This window comes from Bombyx mandarina, chromosome 21 (assembly GCF_030267445.1).
Source record: "Bombyx mandarina strain Sakado chromosome 21, ASM3026744v2".
Lineage (NCBI taxonomy): Eukaryota > Metazoa > Arthropoda > Insecta > Lepidoptera > Bombycidae > Bombyx > Bombyx mandarina.
This window is the reverse complement of record NC_143227.1, coordinates 3,123,882-3,141,664: the sequence shown is the minus strand read 5'-3', so window position 1 is coordinate 3,141,664 and position 17,783 is coordinate 3,123,882. Positions and strand designations below refer to the sequence as shown.

General features: G+C 36.2%; 1 protein-coding gene across 2 annotated transcripts in view; it reads left to right on the top strand.

Moving 5' to 3' along the window:
- Window positions 1-1,276: 1,276 nt before the first annotated feature.
- fuss (SKI family transcriptional corepressor fussel) overlaps window positions 1,277-17,783 on the top strand; it is a 46,133-nt gene continuing 29,626 nt past the window's right edge. For both annotated transcript variants that reach the window (XM_089736301.1, XM_089736302.1), the window contains exon 1: window positions 1,277-1,627. The gene's annotated coding sequence lies outside the window, so the exon portion shown is untranslated. The remainder of the gene's footprint in view (window positions 1,628-17,783) is intronic.

The window sequence follows — 17,783 nt, the reverse complement described above, 5'->3', positions numbered from 1 at the left end:
GGGTGTAAACTTCCCGGTCTCTGTAATATTTATTAGAAGAAAATCCACATTGACTAGTATATAATTAGTCTTTTCTTTTTATCGTAACTTTTTTATTTATATATAAAATGCTTGATGAAGGAGTAACGATCCTAAAGCCAATTTAGTAAACAGAAAAACAATTTCAGTCTTGACTGGAAGGCCACGTCTACAACTCTCCACGATTGGACCCCGGATGCATCGGAGTCAACATATCAAACTACCTATTTTATATCAATCAACTATTTTAAATTTCTTAATATTAAAACTTAAATACTAATTTATTTTAAGCGCTGTATTGTTCGCGTTTTATTTAACAAAAACCTTAACTGCGTATTTTGATGCTAAGAATAGAATTCTTTATTTATATTGAGCTTAGAGTTACACTAATTCTGTTGGTAAAGTATTATATAAGAGAGAGGTAACATAACAAGAGGAATTTTTTTTTAATTGCCTTTGTTGGCATACGAGCGTACGGCCCACCTGATGGTAAGTGGTTACCGTCGCCCATGGACTTCAGCAATGCCAGGAGCAGAGCCAAGGCGCTGCCTACTTTAACTACTTTACTTATTATATAAGTGAGAGGTAACTAAACAGGTAAACTGGAACCCATAGACATGTACAACGTAAATGCGCCACACACCTTGAGATATAAGTTCTAAGGTCTCAGTATAGTTATAACAGCTGCCCCACCCTTCAAACCGAAACGCATTACTGCTTCACGGCAGAAATAAGCGAGGCGGTGGTACCTACCCGTGCGGACTCACAAGAGGTCCTACCACCAGTAAGTCTGTCCGAATAACAAGACAAGCAAGAGAAATTGTTACTACCATTGATACTCGTGCAATTATTACCGAAAAACTTCCAAAGAGAACGAAAGAATATAGTGAAATTATTACCTACATCGTTTATTAATCAATACCACAACTAAATATGTTTTTTATAAGCAAGAAATATTAATGTTCCTTACAAAATAATTAGAAAAAAAAATTCAAAAAAAAAAAAAATTTTATCCAATGCTTTTAGTGTCATCCTAAAATCATTAAAAATACATTAATTTATACATATCACAAAAGAAACTACTATGAGCTACTTCATAATTTTATCATAAAAATAGATTTTTCAATATTAATTTAATTATCAATTAGATTATATAAAATAAAATATACCTCCAAATCAAATAACTAAAATATTACCTAGTACAAATCGAATCAGAATGCGTTCAATCGGAGCGTGTTGTATTGGAACGATTCGGGCGCAAACAAATTAATAACATCATACTTGTAATTTCAATCACAAAATTAAATCACTCGTGCCGCCTTAAATAAGTGCTCTGGGCGGTACAATCGATAAGTAAAGAGGGCGAGGGAGGGCGGAGGTTTGAGGTAAATAACTTTTTGCGGCCATTCTCGTTGGCTGCTTTAGTTCAAATAAGGTTTTGAAGGGTCTGCGATTGGTTAGTCGGAGTGTAGGGCGGGCGAAGGCGGATCAGTAATCTCCTGTATTCTGCAGACTGTCAGTGTCGCTACGGTGATAGAGTCGTCGCGTGTTTGTAATGAGTGCACATTGTGTTTTCCTTTCACTGTGAAATTTTACACGAGGTTCGAATGTGAGTTCAAACTATTTAATATTCACATAGGTTTTTGGGGATCACAGACGTAATTGTAATTAATTTCGCAAGCACCAAAAGTTTGTTTCGACCTGTCGTATACTCAATTGTTTTCGTAGCAGATGTCTCGGGTGTTACTTTGTTAAAATTGAAACTAAAGTTCTGATAAATGATAAAAATATTTATTCACAGTTTTTGGAATGATGAAAAACCATTATATTTTTGGTTTAAATAGGAATAATTTAACTAGCAACTTAGAGATATGGTGAAGGTGTATTCAATCTAATTGTTTTTCCTGTCCTCGTCGCTTTAAAGAATGTTCAGCGAAAGAAAGGTTATTTTTTGTACTGTACCTCCCCGTTTTTAATACGCTTTTATTAGCTCCAGACGTATGTACGTTAGTATGTTAGTATGTAACGGAATCTTTGAACATGATTTTGACCCCTTCAAAACGTCGGATTAACTCGAAATTTGGTGGACCGATGACAATTCAACACTAAAAAAAATTGAAAAACTTGAAATTCTACTAAAAAGTGAAAAATAAATAATAGTTTAAAAAACTAACAAAATTTATTTTCTATTTTTTAGTTGAATTTTCTATAAAAGCGTATTTTGTTAGTTTTTTTAAACTAGTATTTTTATTAATGTTTTCAGACAGTAAATCGTCATAAATTTCTCGACAGAGAGCTTGTCAATTCTAATTATTAAATATCTTTAAAGTTCACTGTCAATGTCTCGGATTTTCAGCAAATATGCGTCGTTAATTCTTAATACGCATCACTGACAATAAATGAGACGATAATCTCATGATATCTTCACTTAGAAGTACGAGATTAAGTAACCTCTATTTATGTATGTTCACTTATTTCCTCTAAGCTATGCAATGGGTCATGATGTGATTTTCACTTCTAATTTAATATTTTTTCGGTAAGTTTAAATATAAAATATATGCGTATTATATTTGAAGAACTTAGTGAAAATACAACAATTCCATTAAACACAATTTCATTTAATTACATTTGAAAAAAAAACACAAAAAACCGTATACCAGTGTAGGTGTTACCGGTGAAATCACTAGATGAAGATAAATAAGAAAGCTTTTTTTAATTGCCTAGATGGGTGGACGAGCTTGCGACCCATATGGTTTTAATTGATTCCCGGAGTCCATAGACATCTACAACGTAAATTTCGTCAGCTACCTCGAGACATTAGTTCTAAGGTTACCTAAGAGAGGTTAGAGTATTTACAGTACAACGGCTGCCCCACCCTACAAACCGAAACGCATTATTGTTTCACGGCAGAAATAGTCAGAATGGTACCTATCCGTGCGGTCACACAAGACGTCCTACCACCAGTAAAAGTTTCCTACATATAGGTATTCTTTACGTATATTGCTTAATCTGTAACAATAAATGATAATAAAATAATGATTTTTCTAAACATCAATACCTATTTTTTAAAACTGCAATCAGTACTTAGAAGTTGCTTCTTACAGGAGTATAAAACAAAAGGCCGTTGTAGATATCACTGTATTTCTGTCTCTCTCTACTTCTCCCGCGTTTTTTATTAACAGTGACGTAATATATTTAACCCTACCTTAGCTTCGTTTAAAATAAGTTATATCTATATATTAATACGTGAAGCAAAAACTTTGTATCCCTTTTTACGAAAATTGCGCGGACGGAGGAGTATGAAATTTTCCATACTTATAGAGAAGAAGTGCACAATGCTAATATTTTTTTTAAATAATGCATAAAAGATACATTAAATCAATAAAGAAAACATTACACACACTACATACCGTGTATTTGACGCACACACGCATGCATACTATTTATTGTCAAACTTTTATTCTTGACGTCTGTTGTCAAATTGAGAATAGAATATGGTTTGTCTTTGTTAATATTTTTTATAGTGTAGTCTTGGCGAAATTTGTGATTATAGAAATACATATAAAATACAATCATAATAGTGTACAAACTTACAATTACAATTAATTATAGTCGAATTTCGACTACTGCGGGACCTCTAGTATAATATAAGTAGTCGTTTCAATGGTACCGCTTAAAGAGAGTCTGCGTTGTTAATTACCGCCACATATTTCTGTAATGAAGCAGTCATGTGTTGTGGTTTATAGGGTTAAACATCGACCATGTCTAAACTATCGGCACTTAACACCCAGTATGCTTAGTGCGAATTTTTTAACGTTCTCGACAGCGTAAAAGTTAACTCAAATTTGTATGCAGTTGCAACGTTTGCCTGCGTTTGTCGTTAGGGGCGCTGTTCGAACTGCATACAAATTTGAATTAACTTTTACGCTATCGAGAACGTTAAAAAACACGTTTAGACGTGATTTTGTAGATGCAAATAATTCATTCGGAAATGTTCCGTTTATTTTAATGATAACAATTATCGGCGGTTCATCTGAAGATGCAGCTGTGGTCATCGATGTTACTGCCACCTACATGCCTGAATCTCGCTTATGAAATTTTCAAGATAAGCTTACATATATACAAGTTCCGAATAACAACATTAGGACCATCGGTCTACTGAGCAATATCAGCCGCTCAGTGGAAGTACTTCCCTTCGTCGTTATCCCCAAACTATACAAAACTGTCGTACTTACACGTTACTACCAGTAGAGTAGACTAACTTGGCGTTTGTCGAAAATAACAGTGTTCATTATATTTTCCAATCCAGCTCCCTTAAATCTTTGTTCCGGTCTCAGCTAGTGATGGTAGGTTTTGCTGTAGTCAGCAGGTTAGCTGCCTCTGAAGCACTAATTCGCTTCGTTGTGATGGCTAGAACAGCCGCGTCCTTGATACCGTGGAATCCTCTTAGCATAAGCACGGGGTTCATATATTTTAGTTCTCAAAAAAAAACAAGGTACACAGTATTGCTTTTAAAAGGGGTTGATTAGTAGCGCTTCGAGATTGTTTGCGGGAGCGATGGGCGTCTTTAGTGAGTATAGTCCGCCAGCGATAGATTGGATATGAAAACTAGTGCTTTTTATTTTATTTAAACTTTATTTCAGATTATTTTTTTAAAACCATAACATTTTATCAGTAAGAATCACTGCATAGTATTAAACAAAGTTGCTTTCTCTGTCCCTAAATCCCTATATATGCTTAAATCTTTAAAACTACGCAACGCACTTTGATGCGGTTTTTTTAATAGATAGAGTGATTAAAGAGGAAGGTTTGTATGTATAATAACATTCATTAAATAGTGGAGGGATCAATAATAAATTACAGTTTCCGAAGCGAAGCGAGGGCGGGTCGCTAGTTACTTATAATCTATGTTAGTAACTTAAAAATCTAACACATAACTATCAGAGATAGATTATATATCATTGTATTTTTTTTTCCCTTCCAAGTTCCTGCTGCAAAGGCTATTAATCAATGCTGTCTGTTCTTTGAACTTAAACTCTGGATTACTTCCAGCAGAAATATGCTGGATGCTACTATCGATAATTTCTATTGAAAGCTTAACAACTGACGTGAATTTTTAGTTTTGTCTAGCGACCCGCCCTCGCTTCGCTTCGGAAACATTAAATTTTATTACTGATAGCTGAGTCCCGCGATGTTACACGCGGTTATTGTTGTACCACGGGTGAAGCCGCGGGGCGAAGCTGGTAAAAAAAAGTAGCCTAAGTTACTCCTTATATCATCAGCTACCTATCAGTGAAAGTCCAGTCAAAATCGATGCAGCCGTTCCAGAGATTAGCCGGAACAAACAGACAAACAGACAAAAATTGTAAAAAAAAATATTTTGGTGTATGTACCGTAATTAAATTCATATGCATTTAGTAAAAAGCGGTTATTTCAATATTAAAAACAGACATTCCAATTTTATTTATATGTACAGATTAGTTTAGTACCCACAATTTTATCACAAAACTTTAAGCTTCCAGTCCTTCGTTAACAACAAGATAATTTATTTTTCATCAAGATAAATTCGAGAATCGCCGAAGAAAAAATGGCGTCCCATAAAAAGCGAGATTTAATTTGTTCCCTGTTTAAATATACATGTGTCTCGTTGTTTAACCGGAGGGTGGAGTCCGGTGGGAGAACGTAATTGAAAGACAAACAAGGAGCAGTTTCGCAACGAATTCATTATTCTTACATTAAACTGACGCGACTTTGTGTTCTCAAACGATGATTTGCAAATTAATTGTTTTGTGAAATTCGAGAATTTTCGTTTCGTCATCGCTGAACGATCTTTTTGGAACGAAGTTCCTTATGGGACGATGCGGAGGGGTACCCTAATCGGGAAAAAACGTCCGTAACGTAAGATTTTTATTAGTAATGCACACAGTGTACGACTTTGTAATAACGTACAAAAAATAACATATTTTTTTTATCATTCGTTGCCCACGATCTCAGAGCGTTCGTTTGCGCAATACACTAACTCTTATGCAAACAACCGTGAATGAAGTGTACCACAATAAGTTCGCACGTTACCGAATGACCGTGGGTTGTTGCGAAACCTCCAGTTTTATTTTCTTTATACCTCGAATAGAGAGCATCCGGGTGATGGAGGGCCGGCTATCCTCGACCCACGCTGGTTCTGACCCAGCGGGGTATTCCGTAGGATAGACCATTCTAACCGGTGCCATCTGGGCGGGCTTCGGATAGCCTGGTCGTGGCGCCGACGACCGCCAGTCCGGCGTCCCGAGGGGGAGGGTGATGGGAGAGATGTGCTCCGCACTAAACGCTTCACTTTCCCCCCTTTGCCTTTTCATGAGTTCTGTCTCATGCGAGGTTTGGATGCTGGTTGTTGAGCGACAGGAGGTTTTAGTCGGTTCAACTCCGACATGCCCCGCCCTCCATCCCCAGTGGAGGGCGGAAGTCCGGCGATTTACTCCTATTTAAAAAAAAAAAGCTACTACCGTATCGGAATCGCGACCCACTGAGAAGATCCGGCGAGAAACTTCGTGGGCTGTATCTATAGGTTAGTTCGCTTGTCGAACTCTTCTTCGAAAGATCGATCACGGAGTGTGCTGGAGACAATTTAAGACGTACTGTTATCGAAGAGTATACACGGATGCTGTTTTTATTTATTGCTTACGTGGGTGGACGATCTCACAGCCCACCTGGTGTTAAGTGGTTACTAGAGCCCATAGACATCTACAACGTAAATGCGCCACCCACCTTGAGATATTAGTTCTAAGGTCTCAAGTATAGTTTTTTAGGCATTTCATTTATAATAATGCATAAGAATTATTTAATATTAAAAAGATATATTTTTCTTGAAATAATACATTTTTTGTAATAAATTATTATTACAAATCATAAAATAAATGCTTTATTGTATACTGCTTCGATTAATATCTATATAATAATCGACATCAGTCCGGGTGCTGATATTAAAATGACCGTACATACTATTAACCGGCTCTTTTGTTCATAGCCGGATAATATTAGAGGCCGGGCAAACCCGTAGGAGTCACACTCAAGAGTTCAAAGAGCCGCACTTTGCCGACCTCTGCACTGGGCGATGAAGAATGGTAGATTGATGGTTCTGATATGACAACACTGCAATGTAACGCAAAGAAAATTATTATTAGCCTCATTACGTCATTAGTCTCATTACGTCGGTAGGCAGCGGTTTGGCTCTGGCCCCTGGCATTGCTGAAGTCCATGGGCGACGGTAACCACTTACCATCAGGTGGGCCGTATGCTCGTGTGCCTACAAGGGCTATAAAAAAAACTTAGGTTTTGATCGCGCATTTACAAATAGGAAAACTTCTAATCTTTGGAAACTCGTGAAAGGAACGTTTATGTTAAAGCTTCATACGAACGAAAACTGATATCTATCATTACCTCAAAAAATATATATAATGTATTATTTTATTTAGAGAGACAATATTTAAAGCTATTGCTTAACCACTTTTTTATGTTTTTTTATATTTCAATATTGCAAAATGCTTTTATATTTCTAATGTTCCTTCTTCTAATGTTCCAATATTTAAAATTCCATTTATGTCATCTGTATAACATATTAACCTTTTTTGAAATAAATCGTATAGAGGTTACATATATATCTAGTACAAATATGTAGGTATGTTAGTACTGCAATACAATTAGATCGTTTCTCGGAATAAAAAAAACAAAACGATTCTATCTAACTTTGACGAAGCTATAACGAAGTTCGAATCGATAAGAAAGCAATTCACAAAGTTCATTTCTGTTCGTTAAAATAAATGACGAAAGAATGAAGAGAATAAAATTTGATTTATCGTATTGTTATTTGTTGTTATTAGGTTTTTGATTTCTTGTAGATTTTGTAAAATTAAATCAAAATGAATGTAACTCAAAAAAAAAAAAATTATTGTTTACTGCTTAGGTGGGTGTACGAGCTCACAGCCCATCTGGTGTTAAGTGGTTACTGGAGCCCATAGACATCTATGACGTAATTGCGCCATCCACCTTGAGATATAAGTTATATGGTATCAGTATAGTTACAACGGCTGCTGCACCGTTAAAACCGAAACGCATTACTGCTTCACGGCAGAAATAGGCAGGGTGGTGGGACCTACCCGTGCCGACTCACAAAAGGTCCTTCCACCAGTAAAAATATTTAATGAGTATTGCGTAATTTTGAATGTTAAGTGACTTTTCTGATTATAAGTCATCAATTATATTGAGAAATAATTTCATGACTTAATCTAGCATCGTATTTCTAAGCTAACTTACATACAACTTAACTTAACTAAAGTTACTAACTTAATAATATTAATTTTATTGATTTAATGCATCTACTGCAAATATCTCCTACGGTAATTTTAAAGTCAGATAACCACGAAAACTGTTCAGTGATCGAAAAAAACGACTACCCTCGAAAACTAATAAAAAGTATGGGTGAGTTTAAATGTATTTTAAACATTACCTCATACGCAAGTTCTTTAAATCGTGAACTCAAAAATACTTACCGGAAAAAAAAACATCGGACAGTTTAAATGTATTTTAAACATTGTCTCATACGAAAGTTCTTTAAATCGTGAACTCAAAAATGCTTACCGGAAAAAAAAACATGGGACAGTTTAAATGTATTTTAAACATTACCTCATACGAAAGTTCTTTAAATCGTGAATTCAAAAACATTTACCGAAAAAAAAAACATCGGACAGCTTAAATGTATTTTAAACATTACCTCATAAGAAAGTTCTTTAAATCGTGAACTCAAAAATACTTACCGGAAAAAAAACATGGGAGTTTAAATGTATTTTAAACATTACCTCATACGAAAGTTCTTTAAATCGTGAATTCAAAAACACTTACCGAAAAAAAAAACATCGGACAGCTTAAATGTATTTTAAACATTACCTCATAAGAAAGTTCTTTAAATCGTGAATTCAAAAACACTTACCGAAAAAAAAACATTGGACACGGCGTAGCGTATCGGATAAGGCGTGTCGATTATACACAATCAAGACTGATACAATTCTATCAACAATGAAAGTTAACAGCTCGATGTTGTACGCACGGGGGCTCGGAAAACTCAATTAATCCTGCGTCTAAACTAGATTTAGTTGACGGCTCCCCCTGTTCCGTGCCCAGACATAGCTTATTTAATTCCACGATGCTTCATTTTCATTTTATTCATTAAAATAAAGACAAAATTTTGATTAAACAGATTTTTCATTATTCAGTACGTTGAATAATAAAGTTATAGCCGGCAATGTAATATGAATTGACTTAACGAGTTTTATAATCGCATGAGAACACACGAAAGACATAAATGGTATGCATTTTATATATTCATGACAGGCGGTTTCGTGTTTTGAGTTTCTCTTATGCTCTCACGGAACCCACAGACATTACTGCTTCACGGCAGAAATAGGCGGGGTGGTGGTACCTACCCGTGCGGACTCACAAGAGGTCCTACCACCAGTAAAAACTCCGATAACGACTTAACACCAGATGAGCCGTGAGCCCCTCCATCGACCTGAGCAAAAAAAAAAACAAAATGTGTGCAATTCACACGTGGTAGAAGTGAAACCTTCCAAAATTAAAATACAATTATCCTAAACGTCTTATGTATATGTAAAATTTTGTCATTAGTATATAATTGTAAGGTAGCGCTCTCTGTGAATTGATATTTTAATTTCACGTATAATCCAAAATTAAAATTCACTACAAGAGCTTTCATACACACGTTAGTATTAAAAAATCTCACAGATGGCGCTGTATTAAATAGTATGTATATTTCTGTCTCATTCTTTGCTGGCTTCATCCTACACATTTTTGTATTTGTGTCTCTTACCTGTCGTTTTTTCCTTTGCATCCGGTTTGAAATCACAACGATTCTAAAGAAGTTTTCACTTCAAAAATCCTTTGGTTCTATAAAAAAAGTAAACGCTATAAGTTTTTCTTTAGACAAAATTTTGAGGCAACACGAAATTAATTTTCACGAAACAGGCCATAAGCTGGATTCAATTACGTCTCGTAAATGAAATTGTAAATAAATTTGCATGTTTATATCACGTTCTCTGTTTTTTTTTTTTTCGAAATCGTTTATTTAAACTTTTCCTCTTTAATGGGAAAAGTTATTTGTTGAAATGGAATTGGTTTTGTGCTTATCTGTTTTTTGAAATTTCCTTTTTTGATAAAAACAAAATTTGTGTAATTTGATTAAAGTCTTTTTTTATTGGCCTTGTAGGCAGACGAGCATACGGCCCACCTGGCGGTGAATGGTTACCGTCACCCATGGACTTCAGCAATGCCAGGGGCAGAGCCAAGCCGCTGCCTACCGTCTAAAGGGGGTCTCATGTTGTTTGTGCTATACTAACATTTCTACGGAATGTTGTGTGTTGTTTGTTGATGGACCTGAAGCTAATCTTTTTTTTAATTTTTTTTATTGCCCTTGTTGACAGATGAGCATACGGCCCACCTGATGGTGAGTGGTTACCGTCGCCCATGGACTTCAGCAATAAGGGGCAGAGCCAAGCCGCTGCCATACGCTGTTACCGGAACACAAAATCTGAACTTCCCTCTTGAGAAATGAGATCGAAGTACCAATCTCATCGACCCAAAGCCCACACAAGACTTCGAACCTTAAAGCTTGTTTAATTTTCGGCAGAAATAAGCAGGTGTAATTCTGGATATTGCAAGCTCACATGCCTTATTAGCCAGTAAGATTACGCAAATTTATTTTCTAACTTTTACAAAATATTTTAGGTCTCATACAGTCAGTCGTGCTTCGCTTGATAAAACCCCGAAATTCCCTTAAATATTAAAGCATTAATTAAAATTTTAAGCGATCTAACTACAATGGCGTTTATTTCGTATTCAATTGTGTTAAAAATCGGCGAGGAGAGCGCACCGTCTGTCAACACGCGGCATTGTGTCTCTATAAGCCACCGTCGAACTGACAACGTGCTCTCCTGCTCGTATAGTACAAGAGATCGGAATGACTTGTTTATTATTTAAACGCATACATCAGTATATTAGATTAGTATTGTGCTAATACGGATAATAATAATTTTGAAATAAATGGGCTTTAAAAAAAAACAAAATGTGTGCAATTCACATGTGGTAGAAGTGAAACCTTCCAAAATTAAAATACAATTATCCTAAACGTCTTAAGTATATGTAAAATTTTGTCATTAGTAAATAATTGTTAGGTAGCGCCCTCTGTGAATTGATATTTTAATTTCACGTATAATCCTAAATTAAAATTCACTACAAGAGCTTTTATACACACGTTAGTATTAAAAAATCTCACAGATGGCGCTGTATTAAATAGTATGTATATTTCTGTCTCATTCTTTGCTGGCTTCATCCTACACATTTTTGTATTTGTGTCTTTTACCTGTCGTTTTTTCCGTTGCATCCGGTTTGAAATCACAACGATTCTAAAGAAGTTTTCACTTCAATAATCTATATATATAAAAATGAATTGCTGTTCGTTAGTCTCGCTAAAACTCGAGAATGGCTGGAGCAATTTGGCTAATTTTGGTTTTGAATTATTTGTGGAAGTCCAGAGAAAGTTTAAAAGGTAGATAAATATGAAAATGTTCGTAATTAAACAAAAATAACAATTTGTTTTTCCTACATTGTGTCCCTCAAAAGCTTAGGTCTTTTATTTATCGAACGAAGCGCTACGAAGTCTGCCGGGTCAGCTAGTTTAGAATATTTAACAAACATAAATACTAAAAATATCTAAATTCTATTTTATGAATGGATTTTATGGATGGATGGGATGGTATGAACATGTGATGAGACGAAATGAAAATGATGTTGGTAAGAGAGCGTTAACTATGAATGTGGAAGGATGTAGAGGTAGAGGCAGACCTTAGAAGAAATAGATGGATTGCCTGAAAAACGTTAAGTGTAAGAGGGGGTTAAGTGGAGAAATGGTATAATGGTTAAAAAAAGTCGTCGTGGCCTAAAGGATAAGACGTCCGGTGCATTCGCGTTGAGCGATGCACCGGCGTTCGAATCCCGCAGGCGGGTACCAATTTTTCTGATGAAATACGTACTTAACAAATGCTCACGATTGACTTCCACAACGAATGGTCAAGAAATAACAGCACAATAAAAATCAACGGGTAGGTACCCACCACCCAGCCTTTTTTCGGCCGAGAAGCAGTAATACGTTTCGGTTTGAAGGGCGGGCTGTCCCGTTGGACTGTAAAAACTGAGGCTTAGAACTCCTGTCTCAAAATGGGCGGTAGAATTTACGTGATTGATGTCCATAGGCTCTGGAAACCACTTAACACCATGGGTCGTGAATTCGTCCACTCATCTTCACGATAAACAAAAGAAGATAGCAATTTTTTTTCAAAACCAACCAAAACAATAGTAATGAAAAATGAATACATTCCGGGCTCTTAGAGCACAAACCGGGGCGAGTTCGCAGCATCAATTAAATATTAAACGACGAATTAACTCCATGTCTTCGCCCGTCGGCTTCAATTAAGCGCGCAGTACCAAAGTAAATAACGCGGTAGCTCAACGAATTAATTTTGTAGACGGTCCCGGGCTGCAGTTTGCTCAAAAGCTCTTTGACTATAAAATCGTTCTTAGAATATTTCATTAGAATTTAAAATAATAAACACCACGAGAAATGGTTAAAGTGGTTTGAACCGTCATTAGTTTTTGCAATTAACGAGTATCTCTGTAACAAATGGACAATTGTTAGCAGTTAATATTAGAAAGCGCTATAACAGTTAACCCTCAGACACAGCATACTGAGTTTCTCGCCGGATCTTCTCAGTGGGTCGCGTTTCCGATCCGGAGGTAGATTCTGCGAAGCAATGCTCTTTGCTAAGGCTAGTGTTAGCAAATTCACCAAGTCAGAGCCCCGTGAGCTCACCTACTCGCCCTGTAACTCTGGCATAGCCCCACGAGGCTACCAGCATAGGTAGGAAAAAATAACCCTACAACAGACTACAGAAGCACGAATATCGCTCGATAATTATTCGACACCTACCTCTCCAACGTAAGTAGGTAGAATACGGTCGATACAGCATTATTACCAAAAACAACAGACTTCGATTTGGCGTTTAAATGTGAGTGGCAGCATTAAGATTGTGGCGGTGGGGTTTTATGAGTGGTGTGGCGTTAGTTCGTCTTATTATAGCCGATATCTTATAACAAGTTTTTTTATTTTATTATATTTTTTATTGCTTAGGTGGGTGGACGAGCTCACAGCCCACCTGCTGTTAAGTGGTTACTGGAGCCCATAGACATCTACAACGTAAATGTGCCATCCACCTTGAGATATAAGTTCTAAGGTCTCAAGTATAGTTACAACGACTTCAAACCGAAACGCATTACTGCTTCACGGCGGAAATAGGTGGGGTGGTGGTACCTACCCGTGCGGACTCACAAGAGGTCCTACCACCAGTACAAAGTGTAATGTTTAGTGAATTCTCCAGTTACATTTGTATTCGAGACCAATAAAAACTGATAGTTTTGCAATAGCAATAGAGGATCGTGAAGATTAGCGCGCCCTATACTAAGTAAGCCCTGTACATCTTCCAAATCTCTGAGCACTTGTAAAGAACGATCGGATTTGATGTAGGGTATCAATGAGGTTGGAATTATAAAAATAAAATAACTAAAAAAATTGCAATCATAAAATCTATCTATTTTTATTATTAGTAAGAAAAACTAAACATATATACGAGTTTATTTTGTAAAATCCGGATCGTTACTGTTACGAACGTTGGCAATGTCATGGTCAAAATTACAGCCGTACTTTATGAGGGCAGTAGCGCATCTGCAGTATATTCATCGTCTTAATAAAACAATAAATACGTTTAATTCGCGCTTAGTAAATACGCAAAGCATTTTTTTTTATTTTTATTTTTATTGCTATATTGGTGGACGAGCTCACAGCCCACCTGGTGTTAAGTGGTTACTGGAGCCCATAGACATCTACGACGTAAATGCGCCACCCACCTTGAGATATAAGTTCTAAGGTCTCAAGTATAGTTACAACGGCTGCCCCACCCTTCAAACCGAAACGCATTACTGCTTCACGGCAGAAACAGGCAGGGCGGTGGTACCTACCCGCGCGGACTCACAACAGGTCCTGCCACCAGTAAGATTTTTTTTTCTCGAGATTCTGATAATGATGTTAGGGCTAAGTAATAAGTTATTGTATGCTTATTGCGTTGTATGGTTGCACGGTGTTTGATATGCGTGCAAATTTAAAAGTTTATGGGACGTCTTTGAGTGAATTTGTCGGTCGTTATAAAGATCATCGTCGTATCGTTGTATTATTTTTTTCAAATTACTTTGAATTAATTAGCCAGCTTACGATATCTAAAGATAAATATTTTTATAATTCTACTGTAAGGCCTAGGGGTAGAGGTCCCAAACGATGGTCGGACCAAATAGCGGAGGAACTGGGGATACCTATCAGCGACGCACTCCACCGGGCTGCAGGGCGGGATCGATGGAGACAGTTGGTTGACGAAATCGGACGGAGTCACGATCCTCAGCAGTGAGGAACCGATCGAAGAGAGAGAGATAATTCTACTGTGGGAGGAAACTAATCACTAATGATAAAGTAGTCTATCAGTTCGTCAATTAAATAAATTAACATAAATTTTAATTTCGTACGATTTATGAAAAAAAAAAGATTTATTTACTTATAAATTTAAATAAAATCTAAAAACTTTTAATAAAGATATGTATTAGTGCTTACTCTATCTAGTCGTTCAATTGGCCCCAAATGAAGTCATAGAGCAATAAAGCTGTGTTGTGCCTGGTATAGTAAAATTTATACGGCAATTCAAAAAAGCGCTTAATAATAAATACAAGTACTTCCGATATTTTGATTCATTTACAGTGTTTTTTGTATGGTCACCCTACATTACCCTAGTAGAAATACAGATTCAAGTGTCCCCTTAGTTACGGATTATACGTGAAAATGAACAATTTTCAATGCTATTCGATAGCTCTAAATATTTTACGAATATAAATATATTTACTCATAAATAACCCAGTTTTAACCTATGTTTAATATGTGAATTTTTTAATTAAATTTAATTCATTTGTAAACGCATCACTTCAGAACAGCCGGATACGCATTTGCATATTTTTAAATACTCACAATTTTTCCAAACAATGTTTCTAGGGATAGGGAAAAATAGGAAAATTCAAAACCAGACAACTGTCATAAGGACAAATATATTCATTATTTAAATTATGTTAAATCTCTTAGTTCTTGTGTATACACCACGTCTTATTAATCTCTGATAAGCTGGTTAATTAGCAAAAACCTCAGGACGAGTGTAATTTGAATCGATTAACCGGGTGAAATTAACAAAAACACTTAAAATGTATGAGTGCAGTTCGTAGGAGGAACACTGCGTCCACATTGTCCATTAGAATCCGTACTTAGCTGCTGACCGTCGAGACATGATTCTACCGAATCGACAGTACATAGAAGATGCGATTAATGCAGTACAACTTATCTCAAGACACAACCCACTGAGTTTCTCGCCGGATCTTCTTAGTGGGTCGCGTTTCCGATCCGGTGGTAGATTCTGCGAAGCACTGCTCTTGCTAGGGTCAGTGTTAGCATCACTCCGGTTTGAGCCCCGTGAGCTCACCTACTAGTTAAGGTCACGCTGAAATAGCCTCTCAAGGCTATCAGCTAAGGCAGAGATTTTTTTAATTTTTTTTCTAGTGTCTTTGCGATGTCATACGGATGATATCTAGATTTGTATTTCCACGTTCAACTCATTGTACGAGATAAATCAGACTTGCGTCAAATAATCTCGACGTGTACAATAGATAACTTACAAAAAAAACAGATTAGTTCCGTAACAAGTGGAACACATGCGCCGCGCGCCCTTGGGGCTACGGTCCCATGTATCAACACCATATGGCCCTTGCAAGGGATTCGTAATTACAAGAGAATTCTATCGAACGCATTGTCCGCGATGTACCAAAATTATGAACAGTTGAACCGTGAAATCCGAAATATGATCATGTTTTCTAATCAAAATGATAACTGGTATTACCGAGAGCATAATCAATTTTACTAAATTAATTATCAATGGAATAGATTTTTAAGCTATTGCATCGATTTTATCGCGGGCTTTGAGCGCGGCGACTGAATCAAGAAATTCCGTAACGCAAATAACCTGACACCCCCCACTACGCCTACTATGTAGCTCGCGTTCAACACATTCACACGTTGCGCTTGTGTAGTGTTTGTGAATAAGCGCGTGGCGTGACGTCACACTGCATGCGCATCATGAAAAGTCTGCCCATCTCTCTCTCGCGCGGTCTAGCTTATGAGTGTGAAGGGGACAGTTAAGGTTTTGCTTTTATTAATGTTTAATATAGCGTGGTCTTGTTTTCTTATTGTTTTAATATTAAATTATCATTGTCTAATTATAATTGCATAAGTTGATAAAAAATCCTATGCAATAGCTTTACCGCGGCAGTTCCCGAGTGCCACACGTTTTTTTTTATTGCTTAGATGTGTGGACGAGCTCACACCCCACCTGGTGCTAAGTGGTTACTGGAGCTCATAGACATCTATAACTTAAATGCGCCACCCACCTTGAGATATAAGTTCTAAGGTCTCAGTATAGTTACAACGGGTGCCCCACCCTTCAAACTGAAAAGCATTACTGCTTCACGGCAGAAATAGGCGGGGTGGTGGTATCCACCCGCGCGGACTCACAAGAGGTCCTACCACTAGTAAAATGCATTCATAACTCGTTGTAGTATTAGTCTAGCTAAATAAAGCTAACAATTGTTCACGAGCGACCTCTACGATTAAATAAAACTCAAAATATCAAGTTTATTTTGTAAACACATGGTGAAAGGATTTGTGTTACAAATTATAATAAAATTTAAGATAAACGTTGCCGTAAAAGACAAACAAAACTTAAAACTATCTAGTTACATCGGGCACCTCTGCTGACGCAAGTATGCAAAGGCAGATCTTCTACGAACTCAACTGCTGAATTGTGGAATTCGCAGACGACGTCATCCGCTGGACCGGTGGTCTGATGCCCTTTCCGTTAGATTAAGATTAGTAATAAGATAGTCTTAAGTCAGATTGGTGTGGAATAAACGTTCCTAAAATATAATTTCTATTTTTTAAAACGTCCTCCGCGTGGCCCGCAACTTGACTATCCACTTAAAAATATAAATTTAAAACTATCTTTATAATCACTATTTTTACACGCTTTATACTCGTATTAGCTTCACTTGTATGTAGGTTTGTATGTTTGTAACTGACTCCTTTAGACGCGATTTTGACCCACTTTCAACGGCCAGATTTCATTCAAACTTTGTAGATATATCGAGGACCGATGATTATACACTAATTTGATAAGATTATTCTATTATTCGATTTGCAAAATAAGATTTTTGCCAATTTATATAACTTTTATCTATAGTCGATAAAGCAGGAATTGATGTTAAAGTACCTACTTAATAGTTTTAAAAATACGCTCTTATAGATAAATTAACTAAAAAATGAAAATGAATAATAGTTTAAAAAAATTAAAAAACACGCTTTATATAAAATTCAACTAAAAAAAAAGAAAATAAATTTTAATAAATTTAAATTGAAAATAGTGTAAAAAAAAATTTTTTATTTAAAAAAAAGCGTGGGGTGCTTTTTAAGATATTATTGAAATAATAATTCTTCTACTCATATCTGTCGGAAT